Here is a 14057-nt window from a genome sequence, read left to right on the forward strand (position 1 = left end):
ATAATTTTGCAAAAATTTACCTCCGAAAATTTGAATGAAATGTAAATTTGATTGTAAGATTGGTTGTACAACTAATCTCATTACCATTCGAAAAACTTCAAATTGATTTTATAATGGATAATTGTCCGCCGCCGAAGAGACTTATTTATATCGGCTTAGCCGTCAAGCCGCCGCCGCCGGATGCAAAAATTTAATGTCAGCCGCCGCCGACAAAAATGGGTCGGCTTCATTCTCTGATCACGATTAAATTCCATAACGAATAACTTTATTTCTTAATGAAATAGATGCTTTGTAAGCTTGTAAGCAATGCTTTTGTAAGCTTGTAAAAAATAAAATGAACTGTCTTTGGAATATTTATGTTAGGTGAGCCATTAAGAAATGATAACAAACTGAAATTGGTTACAATATATATCAGTCACCCTGTATATTGTAATGTATACATATTAAACAACAGAAAAAATATGATTTTTAATAACTAATGTGACTAATATGTATCATGTTGCAATTACTAAAATAAAGTGTTCTAATATAAACCTACATTCACTTTCATGGTGGCTTTACGTTTTTCTGGGTGTATTCGTAGTGTTGAGTATAAAATGGTCTGACGTATACGTCATACGTATGGTACTTTCATAAGACCGTATGGTACTTTCATGCTCCGTGTACCGCCTGTACCGTTCGGTATTAATATTGTACCATACGGGGTTGGCTAACTATCAATAACGTACGGTATCGATTTGAGCCCGTATGGTAATAATTTTTCTATGGGTGTAGTTTTGACGGTTTTGGAAGTCTTAAGAAACCCCCATCTTCGTACTATATTTGCCTGCAGATAAAACAAATTTCAGAAAGATAGCTTCACTATTTTATTTCCTCCGTGATTATATGGTTAATATGTCTGCCTTGCTGGTGACATCCTTAACATACAAATAAAATCTCTTATTGTCATTCCTAAGCACAAACACATACCTGCATACATTTATATTTATTAGATGCTATGTTAACAGCATTCTACTTTGTCACTGTCCCTTTCTCTCTCTCAAATCTGTTGATTCACCGAATGGGGAAAAAGTGATTACTCTAAAGTGGCCAAGTTAGACGTCACAAACATTTATGTTCGTTCCATGCCTCTTTCACTACAGCATCCCCCCATTGTTGACTTGGCCCATTGAATAGTGATATGTGTGTGTTCATATGTGACTTGGGGGGTTTTTAGTCGTTGTTTATCTACGCAAAAATCTGAGCCAACTTCTTTATCGCACTGCTTCTGTGTTATTCACGTGAATTTTTGGGTTGAGGAAATCCCCCAAAACTACGTCATCATAGCTACCCATCATCAAGAGGCAACGTACGCTCCGTAAAGGTTTTCCGCACAATAGTATTCCACAAACACAATTAAGTTGAAAATCATTTTATAGAGCAAGTTCCTGAATACGTTTATTTGGACCTACAGTCACATACACATTTCATTGTTGGGATGGGATTTCAGAGATGGAAAGTTTTATAATATTGGCTTTAAACATTTATTTTCATTAATTTTAAGACACGAGTCTTTGAAATTTGTGTTCCTCCATTACTATCCTACACTAAAAACAAGTAAGGAAAGTCTAAAGTCGGGCGCGGCCGACTATATTATACCCTGCACCACTTTGCAGATCTAAATTTTCGATACCATATCACATCCGTCAAATGTGTTGGGTGCTATATATAAAGGTTTGTCCCAAATACATACATTTAAATATCGCTCGATTTGGACAGAATTTGATAGACTTTTACAAAATCTATAGACTCAAAATTTAAGTTGGCTAATGCACTAGGGTGGAACACAATTTTAGTAAAAAAATATGGGAAACATTTAAATCTGAAGCAATTTTAAGAAAACTTCGCAAAAGTTTATTTATGATTTATCGCTCGATATATATGTATTAGAAGTTTAGGAAAATTAGAGTCATTTTTACAACTTTTCGACTAAGCAGTGGCGATTTAACAAGGAAAATGTTGGTATTTTGACCATTTTTGTCGAAATCAGAAAAACATATATATCTAAATCTGAACCGATGTCAACCAAATTTGGTACGCATAGCTACAATGCTACTTCTACTCCCTGTGCAAAATTTCAACTAAATCGGATTTAAAAATTGGCCTCTCTGGTCATATGAGTGTAAATCGGGCGAAAACTATATATGGGAGATATATCCAAATCAAACATATATACAATGTTAATTCTACTCCCTATGCAAAATTTTAACTAAATCGGAGCAAAAAATTGGCCTCTGTGGGCAAATGAGTGTAAATCGGGCGAAAGCTATATATGGGAGCTATATCTAAATCTGAACCGATTTGGCTGATATTTTGCAAGTTTTTCGAGACTCATAAAATATTCGGATGTACGGAATTTGAGGAAGATCGCCAATTATGACCAGATCGGTGAAAAATATATATGGCAGCTATATCTAAATCTGAACCGATTTCTTCAAAAATCAATAGGGATCGTCTTTGAACCGAAACAGGACCCTATACCAAATTTTAGGACAATCGGACTAAAACTGCGAGCTGTACTTTGCACACAAATATACATCAACAGACAGACAGACGGACATCGCTAAATCGACTCAGAATTTAATTCTCAGCCGATCCGTATACTAAAAGGTTGGTCTATAATTACTCCTTCTTGACGTTACATACAAATGCACAAACTTATTATACCCTGTACCACAGTAGTGGTGAAGGGTATAAATATTGTACTGAGGCCAAAGATTTCATGTCCATAAAATACGAATCCAAATTATTTCTCTGATATAAAGATTATTTCCTTGTCCAAAAGTCGATAAACTTTTCAATAAAGTCGGTTTGTCCTTATCATTAAGTGAATCGACTTAAAAATGGGTATCTCAACATGAATTAAAATTTCGTTTGACTAAAGTCAAATTGGCTTTAAAAATTCTGAAAATTTCTTCAAAATTAATGAAATCGTCTTTAAATTTGTTGACTTTTTGCATCTTGGCTACAGAGGAAAAAAGCGTTTAAAAATAGGCGATTTTTTAAACCTTTATTTAAAAATTTTTTTAAATTTAAACAAAGCATAATTTCTACATGTAGTCAAGTTCGAATTTGTCGAAATTTAAGTTGTCGTTAATATGGTTTTAAAGGACTTTGATAGCACATGAAGAAAAAAGCGGATAAAACGAATAAATTAAAATTCGTTTTCTATAATCAATTACGCAAAACTCAAATTTAAAAGAGAATTGTGTCATAAACGAATCCTTACTTTAATTCGTCACTTCTTTGGCTCGGAATCAATACCAAAATCATTAGTGTAAAGACAAAATCTTTTGAACCGGGCCTGTTTTTCAGTGTATGTATTTGTCCTTTTACTTGAAGTAAAGAAAAACATTTTTGAGATAAAGACATAATACATAAAGAAATAGTCATCAAATTAGCAGAGATATTGAATCTTTGGATTCAAGAGAAAAATTTTCAAACAAAGGCTAAGATTTATTTATTTACAAAATTAGTACCCTGAAAAAAAAGCATGCACGGTTCTAAAGATTTTGCCTTTACTTTAAAAATTTTGGTATTGATTCCGAGCCAAAGAAGCGGAGAATACAATTAAGGATACTTTTAAGACAAAATAGGCTTTTAAATTTGGGTTTTGTGTACTTGCTTCTAGGAAGCAAATTTTATTTTTTCGCTTTTTCAGCTTTTTTCCTTCATATGCTATCAAAGTCCTTTAAAAACGAGTTAACGACAACTTTATTTTCCAAATTAAGACTCGACTTCCAGTAGAAATTATGCTATGTTTCAAGTAAAAAACGTCTTTAAAATAAAGTGTTGAAAAACATGTCCTATATTTGAACGATTTTTTGCTTTGTAGTCAAGGTGCAAAAAGACAACAAATTTAAAGACAATTTCATTAAATTTAAAGAATTTTTCTGAATTATTAAAGTCAAGTTGACCTTACCCCAAACATTTTTTCTTTCATGTTATGATACCCATTTTTAAGTGAAATCACTTAATTATAAGGACAATACGACATCATTGAAAAGTTTATCGACTTTTGGACAAGGATAAAAACTTTATATTGGAGGAATGCGTCTCCTATGCTATGCTAAATTTGCATTCGTATTTTAAAGATATGATATCTTTGACCTCACGACAACATTGTTTTCAGTGTATAATATAAGAATAATATTAGAAGAAAAAGTAGAAATGGCCATCAGTTAATAGGCTAAGACTTATTTTGAGGAATTTGCTGAATTTTTTTTAATTAAACAATTTATTAATTCACTTAAGTTTTTAATCGAATTCGGAATAAAAAGTCCGTTAAAAATATGATTGCCATTTTTTTAATTATGAATTAAAAATTTAATCAAAACTATCCATTTTAATCGAACTATAAACACTAAGTCAGTTAAGAAAGTGGTTGAAAATAGTTAAGTTTTTAAATAAAAATTTCATTGAGTTTTACAATCAACATCAATTAAGTTTTTGATTGAATCAATTAAAAAATTAATTAAAATGTTCTAATGAAATCAATTTAAAATTTAAACAGATATTTTTTATACCCAATTAAAACTGTGATTGATACTATCATTTCCGTGATTGGAGACATTTCAATTAAAAAATAATTGGATGAATTAATTTCGTGATTGGATCAGAATAACTTCCTAGAAGTGTCTTTATTTATAAGAAGCCACATCTTTACCTCGGAATTAATCAATCAAAAATTTTAAGGGAGGGTCAAAATCTTTGGATCCAAGTAAACTTATTTTTCGAGAGCAAGTATGTGGAAAGAATAGAAAATTAGATAAATTACACGATGCTGTATCAGCGTTTTTATTACGAAATATCATCTTTTTAGGAAAACTAATAGATTTGTTTTATTCAGATTTTCTTTAATAATTAACAATATATTCCCATTCCTTTCATTAGCAAACAATAGATACCTAAATTGTTGTTTTTACTTCAAACTACAAAGTTTTCTTTACCAAGTGAAAATATAGTTATGTTATATCTAATAAATTTTCTTGAATTTTTCGAAAACTATTTTTCTATTAAAATTTTCGTTAAAATTTTGTAGAATTAAACAAAATTTTTTATAATTACCTAAGGTTTTATTTCCTGCACTCTTAGAAAAATATGTTTTTCATATGTTCCGATATAAACAAAGTGTGTTTCGGGCACAATTTTAAAACACAATATATTTAAGTGCAAACATGTAATGTTCCTAAACTAACACTAAATGTTTGGGACATCTATGTTAATATGTTAGAATATATGTTTCATAAAAATCATATGTGTGAATGCAAACATATATAAATTTACAAATTTCGACTAAACATACATATGTTGTGATATTTTATCCAAAGCGACAGAGAGAGTATAGAGAAAGAAATGGAAACCGGGAGAGTTGACGAAAGATATCAACATAACACAGCGAAAGAATCAAAAGAGAACAATTTCTGTGAAACCGCTGGTATGTTGTTTCGGAAAACTGTTTTATGATAAGGCCAAAAATTTGATATGCTTAAGTCTAAATATTATTTAATTTGAATAAAGAGAATGGACATTCGGAACCAAGAGAATATGTATGTGTGGACATGTGTTTTGTTTATCATTTTGGCATTATGGGCACAATTTTTTTCTTGGTTCGTTTAAAGAAATCAGGGGTCTTCATAAAAATAACGAAAGGGCACTATACTCTTTTTAGAGTTGGGACAGCAAAATGAAATAAGGAGGAAATAGTGAAAAATTACACAGTAAAATGTATAAAAACAAAGTTTAGTTCCTCTTTATTAATAAGTAGTCCAAGAGGAGTTGACGGACACCTTCAAATATAAAAACGGGCATTAAGTTCGAGTTTTGCAGTTAAAACAATTTAAAAAGTTTATTTTCTTTAAATGAATTATTAAAGAAAAATAAAAGGCATTTTAGAGCGATGGTGTTAAATGCTAGTAAAAAACTGTTCACGCCTAAATAAATTTATGTTTATATTATAAAATTATTTATGTATGTTTATACTCGACTCCACGTTCTTCTTTTGTTAGTTTTTGAATACCTTCCAAATTTTAAAGTTTTGTACCAAAAACAGTTTTTTGTTACAAAATTGTTATTTTGGCAATAAAAAAATATTTTATCCAAAAATCAGTCAATTTCGTTTATGTCAAGCACTGTTAATGACTATAAATTTTTAATAACCCACATTTCGGAGTTTCATTATAAAAATTTAATATAGTATAAATATAAATGTGTAAATTAAAAAAAAAAAACCAAAAAAAGTATTCGGTCGGAGCAGGGATTGAACCCACGACCCTTTGCATGCAAGGCAGACATGCTAACCACTGCTCCACGTGGCAAACAAATGTATGTTTCTGTTAAATAATGTTATGTTTGCATGGGCTCGTGGGCGCTGCAAACTATGCTATATAAATGTAACTTATAACGATAATTATCTGCTGGTGACCATGACAGCTACGTAGCCCAGTGGATAGTGTGTTGGCTTATAAACTGTGTGGTACTCGGTTCGATTCTCCGTGCAGGCGAAAGGTAAAATTTAAAAAATTTATAAAAGTGAATAATTTCTTCAACATTATTTGTATTACAGAAAAAGGTGCCAAGAATTAAAATATTTCGTGGAAGTGAAAATAACGAGTATGTTAGGGAATGAGCACAATCTTCTTTGGGGAAAATTCTTCCAAGCATATAATATTTTTGGCTCAAAATGCTTCCAAAAATAGAATATGTTCACATAAAACAAACATATTAATGTTTCGGCAGTATCCAATAATATATCTGCTTCCTGCAAAATATGTTTGGAACATATGTTAAAGAAGCTATTTTTTTTGGGGGTGTGGTGTGTTTACTGTTGGTTGAGTGTAGGTGAATAAAAACATTCACCCAAAGAAATCTTTTATTAGAAACAGCAGAAACGTCTGTTGAAAAATGAAAAGCAGTCACTGTTTGCTGAAATAGCAAAAATTGTCTGCTCACACCCTCAAAAAAAATCGCCTCTCTAACATATGTTCCAAACATATTTTGCAGGAAGCACATATATTATTGGATACTGCCGAAACATTAATATGTTTGTTTTATGTGAACATATTCTATTTTTGGAAGCATTTTGAGCCAAAAATATTATATGCTTGGAAGAATTTTCCCCAAAGAAGATTGTGCTCATTCCCTAACATAATTTTCACTTCCACGAAATTTTTTAGTTCTTGGCACCTTTTTCTGTAATACAAATAATGTTGAAGAAATTATTCAATTTTATAATTTTTTTAAATTTTACCTTTCGCCTGGACGGAGAATCGAACCGAGGACCATAGAGTTTGTAAGCCAACACACTACCACTGAGCTACGTAGCTGTTATAGTCACCAGAAGACAATTATCGTTATAAGTTACATTTATATAGCATAGTTTGCAGCGCCCACGAGCCCATGCAAACATGACATTATTTAACAGAAACATACATGTGTTGGCAACGTGGAGCAGTGGTTAGCATGTCTGCCGTACATGCAAAGGGTCGTGGGTTCAATCCCTGCCCCGACCAAACACCAATTGTTTTTTTTTTAATTTAGACATTTATATTTATACTATATTAAATTTTTATAATGAAACTTCGAAATGTGGGTTATTAAAGATTTACAGTCAGAAACAGTGCTTGATATAAACGAAATGGACTGAGCTTTTGGATAAAATATTATTTTTTTATTGCAAAAATAACAGTTTTGTAATAAAAAACTGGTTTTGGTATAAAAGTTTGATATTTTGGAAGGAATTCAAAAACTCTAACAAAGGAAGAACGTGGGGTCGAGTATAAACATACATAAATAATTTTATAATATACACAAATTAAATAATATTTAGACTTAAATTAAATAATATTTGGACTTAAGCGTATAAAATTTTTGGTCTTATCATAAAGCAGTTTCCGAAACAACATATAAGCGGTTTCACAGAAATTGCTCTCTTTCGATTCTCTCGCTGTGTTAATTTGATATCTTTCGTCAACCCTCCCGGTTTTTATCTCTATTTCTTTCTCTATACTCTCTCTCTCTCTGTCGCTCTCTGAATAAAATATCACAACATATATATGTTTACTCGAAATTTGTAAATTTATATATGTTTACATTCACACATATAATTTTTATGAAACATGCATGCCCCAAACATAATATATTCTAACATATTAACATATGTGTTCCAAACATTTAGTGTTAGTTTGAGAACATTACATGTTTGCACTTAAATATATTGTGTTTAAAAATTGTGGCCGAAACACGTTTTGTTTATATCGAAACATATGAAAAACATATTTTTCTAACAGTGCAATTAGACTAAAACCTGTTTGAGTTAGTTTAGATCGCATTTAGAAGCTTGTAAGTACATTATGTTCAGTGCAATTTTTTTTTGGTTCTTAAATATGTTTAGGGGAAAGATTTATAACCTAAAAATTGTATAATTTGTTGTTTGTTAGACCCTGAAGTACAAAAAGATAACAGCACACATCGACAGCTGTTTTTAGGAGACTTTTTTCTATAAGTGTTAGAATTAATAAAATTAAAAATTTTTTAATTATTTAAAAAATACAATAAATCAATATTTTTAATTCTTCATATAACAGATTGTCCATCTCTGAAGAAACAATCAGAAGCTAAAAACTCTTAAATCACTGCAACAAGTTGTGAGCACTAACTAAGCTAATAGAGCAGGGCAACAGCAAACGTTGAGAAACACATACAAACCAAACCATTATAGTGTTGCCACACTTACTCGTAAAACAATATTGCCAAAGATTTCTTGTCCTTATAATATGAATGTGAGTTTTGCTTAGCATCGAAGAAATGAAATTGTCTTTAAATTTATGGATTTGTATCTTAACTATAAACGTAAAAAGCGTTCAAAAAGAGAAGATGTCTTTCAACACTTAATTTTAAAGACGTTTTGTATTTGAAACATAGCATAATTTATACTTGAAGTCGAGTCTGAAAAAAAGTGTTAATTTTCATTAACATGTTTTTAGATAACTCTGATAGCAAATTCAGAAAAAAAGAATAAATTCTAAAGGTAAAGTGTCTTAAATCAATCCTTATTAAGTTTTTCATTTTTTTTCTAATGGAAATTGGACCGAATTCTCTAAGTTAGAAAATAGTACTGGACTAGAATTCCATGAAGTCATGATCAATGAAGTTTTGTTATTACCTATTTTCGTTTTCACCACACGCTCACAAAAAATCGCTTCTGTAACATATACTCCCAAACATATTTTGCTTCAAGCATATACATTTTTGGGTATTGCCCAAACATTTATATGTTTGATCTCTTCCAATATATAATATGTTTGAAAGCATATTGGTCTAAACAATATATGTTTGGGTAGTCTAAGTTCCAAACATTTTGTATTTTTGCATCCAAATTCAATAATGTTGTCTTCCAAAAAACAATATGTTATTATGTGAACATATAATATGTTTGGAAGCATTTTGCACCCAAAAATATTATATGCTTAAAAAAAATTCTCCCAAACAATATTGTGCTCAAAATTTTATTTATTTATATATTTACAATCACAATGAATTATGAAAATAAACAGGTAATATAGGTGCTAACAACATAGGTTTTCGACCTGAATGCTCAAAATTTTGTTTCTGCCCAATTGTATATTCCCCCACATCTTTCTCACTTTCACGAGATTTTTTAGTTCTGTAATACAAACATTGTAGAAGAAATTATTCAATTGTATGATTTTTTTTATTTTAATTTTACCTTTTGCCGGACGGGGATTCGAACAGCGGACCACACAGTTTGTAAGGATCAAAGAAGTAGCTGATCAATTGCCCAAGGAAAAATAAAATGTTAATTTTGTAATAACAAGCAACAACCACCAACTTAATTCAATATCGCTCCCTGTTAAATAGCGCTCCAAGCTACTAAACACATATATGTTTATAGGCTATTTCTAAATTAATATATGTTTGCATTCAAGCATATTATATTTACAAACATTTTATGTCCCAAACATAATATGTTCTAACATATTAACATATATGTCCCAAACATGTTATGCTAGTTTATGAACATTATATGCTTGCACTCAAAAATATTGTGTTTAAAAATTTGTGTTCCAAACATATAATGTTTATAGCCAAACATATGAAAAACAGTCTTTTTCAACCGTGCACTTATGGATGCAAGAGTGTCAGCCTATTTTCAAGAATGGAAAATACCAACAACTAAAAAAATTAATATAATGAAATGTGTTTTGTCTAACAGAATTTTAATGCATTGATACGTTACTTTCCTATGTTCTTAATATACCTTCTTCTTGGGGGATATTCTCTTTGATGTGGGGATTTTTAATTCATCATTTAGGAATAATAGCAACATTGAGTTGCTCTCCCAAAGAAATGATTTTGCCACTTTAACAGAGTAGGGCACGAGTGTAAATGTGATCTCTATTACCGGCATAATAAAAATGTCACTGATTCCAAGACGTCGTTATAAGATATTCGTAATAATTTTGCATAATTTGTATGTTACTGTTTGTATGGTTAACTTTTTAATTTTTTTTTTTAATTTGTGCTTATTTTGTTAGGAGTTTAGCGATCATTTTTTGTCATGCGAGTTTCTGAAAAACCTGTTACGGTAGCTTTGAATCATTTTATATATACGCAAATCGTTTTTATTTTTAATTTTGTAATTTACCTTATTCCAGGTGTTAGTTCCTTATTTGTAAGAGAAGGGAGTTTGTTTGTGAATTCCAGAAAAAAAAAAACTGAAAACGAAATTTTAATTCAAAATATTTGTAGGGATATAAGTAGGGTTCATGATATATACACTATGCCATTTAAACAGAACTATTTATAGTATTACTTAAAGTGTGTAGAATTTTTACATTAGGTGAATAGCATATATTCCAGGAGAGTTTTTAATACAAAACTAACTTCAGGCCTTAATGTTTTAAACGCAGTTTTTCAATCGAAGAATATTATAAAATATATTTTTTGTCGTTTAAAAATTAAAATTTTATGAAAAATATGTACATGATTAATTAAATTTTTAAATATAATTCCATGGCATGATTTACATAAACAATAAACAAAAAATTGAAGAATGGAAAACATTACAAAAAAAAAAATATGTACGTGTGTTTTGAAAAAAAAAACTTGCACACACACAAATTTTGCATCTTTTTAAATGTGAACTTATGAAGTGTTAAAAAATGTAATATGCAGTTGATATATACATAACATACACAGAAAAAATATATTTAATATTTTTCAATTAAAATAAAACGATTTATTGGGAAAATATTATGCATAATAACAACAATAAATTTATTGAATTAATAAAATTTGACTAACGTCAATGAACCCTCTCGATTATAATTTCTGCGATTGAAGCAATTTCAATTAAAACTTAATTGGATAAAACAATTTCATGATTAAAGTAACTTCGGCCAGGCCGAATCTTATGTACCCTCCACCATGGATTGCGTAGAAACTTCTACTACAGATTGTGATTGTGGTAATACTCACCGATGACCAGGTATCTTAAAACTTCTTAACACTGTCTTCTAAATGGTAATTTAGTCCATATTAGGCAAAAAAGGTATATATACGGAAGTCTACAAATAATTACGAACCGATATGCACTTTTTCGCGGTAATTAGAGAGCCAGAATTGAAATATGAGGGTCGCTTTATATGGGGGCTATACACCATATAATTATAGACCGATATGGACTAGTATGAGCATGGTTGTTAGAGACCTCATACTAACACCACGTACAAAATTTCAACCGGATCGGATGAATTTTGCTTCTCCAAGAGGCTCCGGAGGCCACATCTGGGGATCGGTTTATATGGGGCTATATATATTTATGGACCAATATGGACCAATTTTGGCATGGTTGTTCGAGACCTCATACTTACACCACGTACAAAATTTCAACCGGATCGGATGAATTTTACTCCTCCAAGAGGCTCCGGAGTTCAAATCTGGGGATTTGTTTATATGTGGGCTATATATAATTATGGACTGATATGGACCAATTTTTGCATGGTTGTTAGAGACTATATACTAACACCACATACCATACCGGATCGGTTGAAATTTGCTTCTTTAGAGGCTCCGCAAGCCAAATCTGGGGGTCATACGTAAAAGTGTTCCCATATGACCATTTGCATTACCATACGACCTACATCAATAAAAACTACTTATGCCAAGTTTCAAGTCGATAGTTTGCTTCGTTCGGAAGTTAGAGTGATTTCAACAGACGGACGGACAGACGGACATGCTATATATTGCTATAATTTCTAAACCGCTCGCCTGACAGATTTATTCCAGTGGTAGTTCATCTTACTATTTACAAGCTTACAAAAGTATGTTGATCAATTGCATTCACAAATAAAATCTCTTCGACTGGAAAGAGTCAAGAAATTGCTTCGCTTCCACCCGCTCGTATTCATTGGCCGTGGGGTCAAATTAAAGTCCGAACTTTATCGGAAACATTTCCTAAAGGCAGACAACCATTTCGGCCGCAAACCATGGGTATTCGAACAGGACTTAGCACCACGGTTGCCACAGTTGGTATCATTCAACCAAAAATTGTAGACTATTTATTGTTTGGTACATTTTTTAATGTTTTTTTAGAATGGTTTTTTAGAAATGAAATCTTCACAAAATTTTCTATAGAAATAAAATTTTTGCAAAATTTTCTATACACTCAAAAAAAGTGAACCCTCTATTTCACTAAAGCCAATTTAACATTATTTTAGTTCAAGGAATTGTTATGTTTGGAGAAAGTTTCCTTTACTCTAATAACTTTTTGTGTACGGTAGTTAAATGAACTAAAAAATGGGGAAAAATTATACACAAATGAAGCATAAAGATGTACTATTTTCGCACTTTTCAAAAAACAGTTCATTATTTCTTCATAGTCCATTATTTTTTGGAAATTTTACTGCAAATGCGTCGATTTTGAACATCGTACACGGACGAAAAAGACTGTTTTTCATATGTTTGGGTGTAAAAATTGTATGTTTGGAACTCAAATTTTTTAACACAATATATTTAAGTGCAAGTATATAATGTTCATAAACTAGCATAACATGTTTGCGACATATATGTTAATATGTTAGAACATATTATGTTTGGGACATTATTATTTTTGTGATATCGGCGTGAAGTCAGCGTTTGTAATTAAAAAATTTTGTAATTTTAAAATTTTCTAAAAATAATCTACATTTTCTACAATTAACCAAAATGTTTCTTCCTGGTGGGTTCACTGTTTTTTCAGGGTAGAAATAAAATTTTGACAAAATCTTCTATAGAAATAAAACTTTGACAAAATCTTCTAAGAAATACAATTTTGACAAAATAAAATATAAAATAAAATAGATATAAAATATTGACAATATTTTCTATAGATATAAAATTTTGACAAAATTTTCTATAGAAATAAAATTTTGACAACATTTTTATAGAAATAAAATTTTGACAAAATTTTCTACAGAAATTAAAATTTGACAAAATTTGTTATAGAAATAAAATTTTAACAAAATTTTCTATAGAAATAAAATTTTAACAAAATTTTCTATAGAAATAAAAATTTGAAAAAAATATAGAAATAAAATTTTTGCAAAAATTGCCTATAGAAATAAAATCTTGACAAAAAAAATGTTAAATTAAACTTTGACAAAATTTTCTGTAGAAATAAAAATTATAAAAAAATTTATAGAAATAGAATTTTTGTAAAAATTTTCTATAGAATTAAAATGTTGACAAAACTTTCTATGGAAATAAAATTTTGCAAAATATGACTGTTTTGTTTGGTAAAAATGCCTCCAAATGTTGGTATATTATTTTTGGCTCGATTGGCAACCGTTCTCTGCACGCGTTTATCAATAATGGCTTGAAAATGATGTTGCTCGATTCATTTCTATCACACAATGGTTACTAAAATTTCCGGTTCTCAATCTATTGGACTTTTGCTCCTGGGACATTTTGGAGAGTTACTCTCCGGCACTAAAAAAATACAAAAATATTGATCACGT

The sequence above is a fragment of the Haematobia irritans genome, chromosome 2, assembly GCF_050003625.1.
Source record: "Haematobia irritans isolate KBUSLIRL chromosome 2, ASM5000362v1, whole genome shotgun sequence".
Lineage (NCBI taxonomy): Eukaryota > Metazoa > Arthropoda > Insecta > Diptera > Muscidae > Haematobia > Haematobia irritans.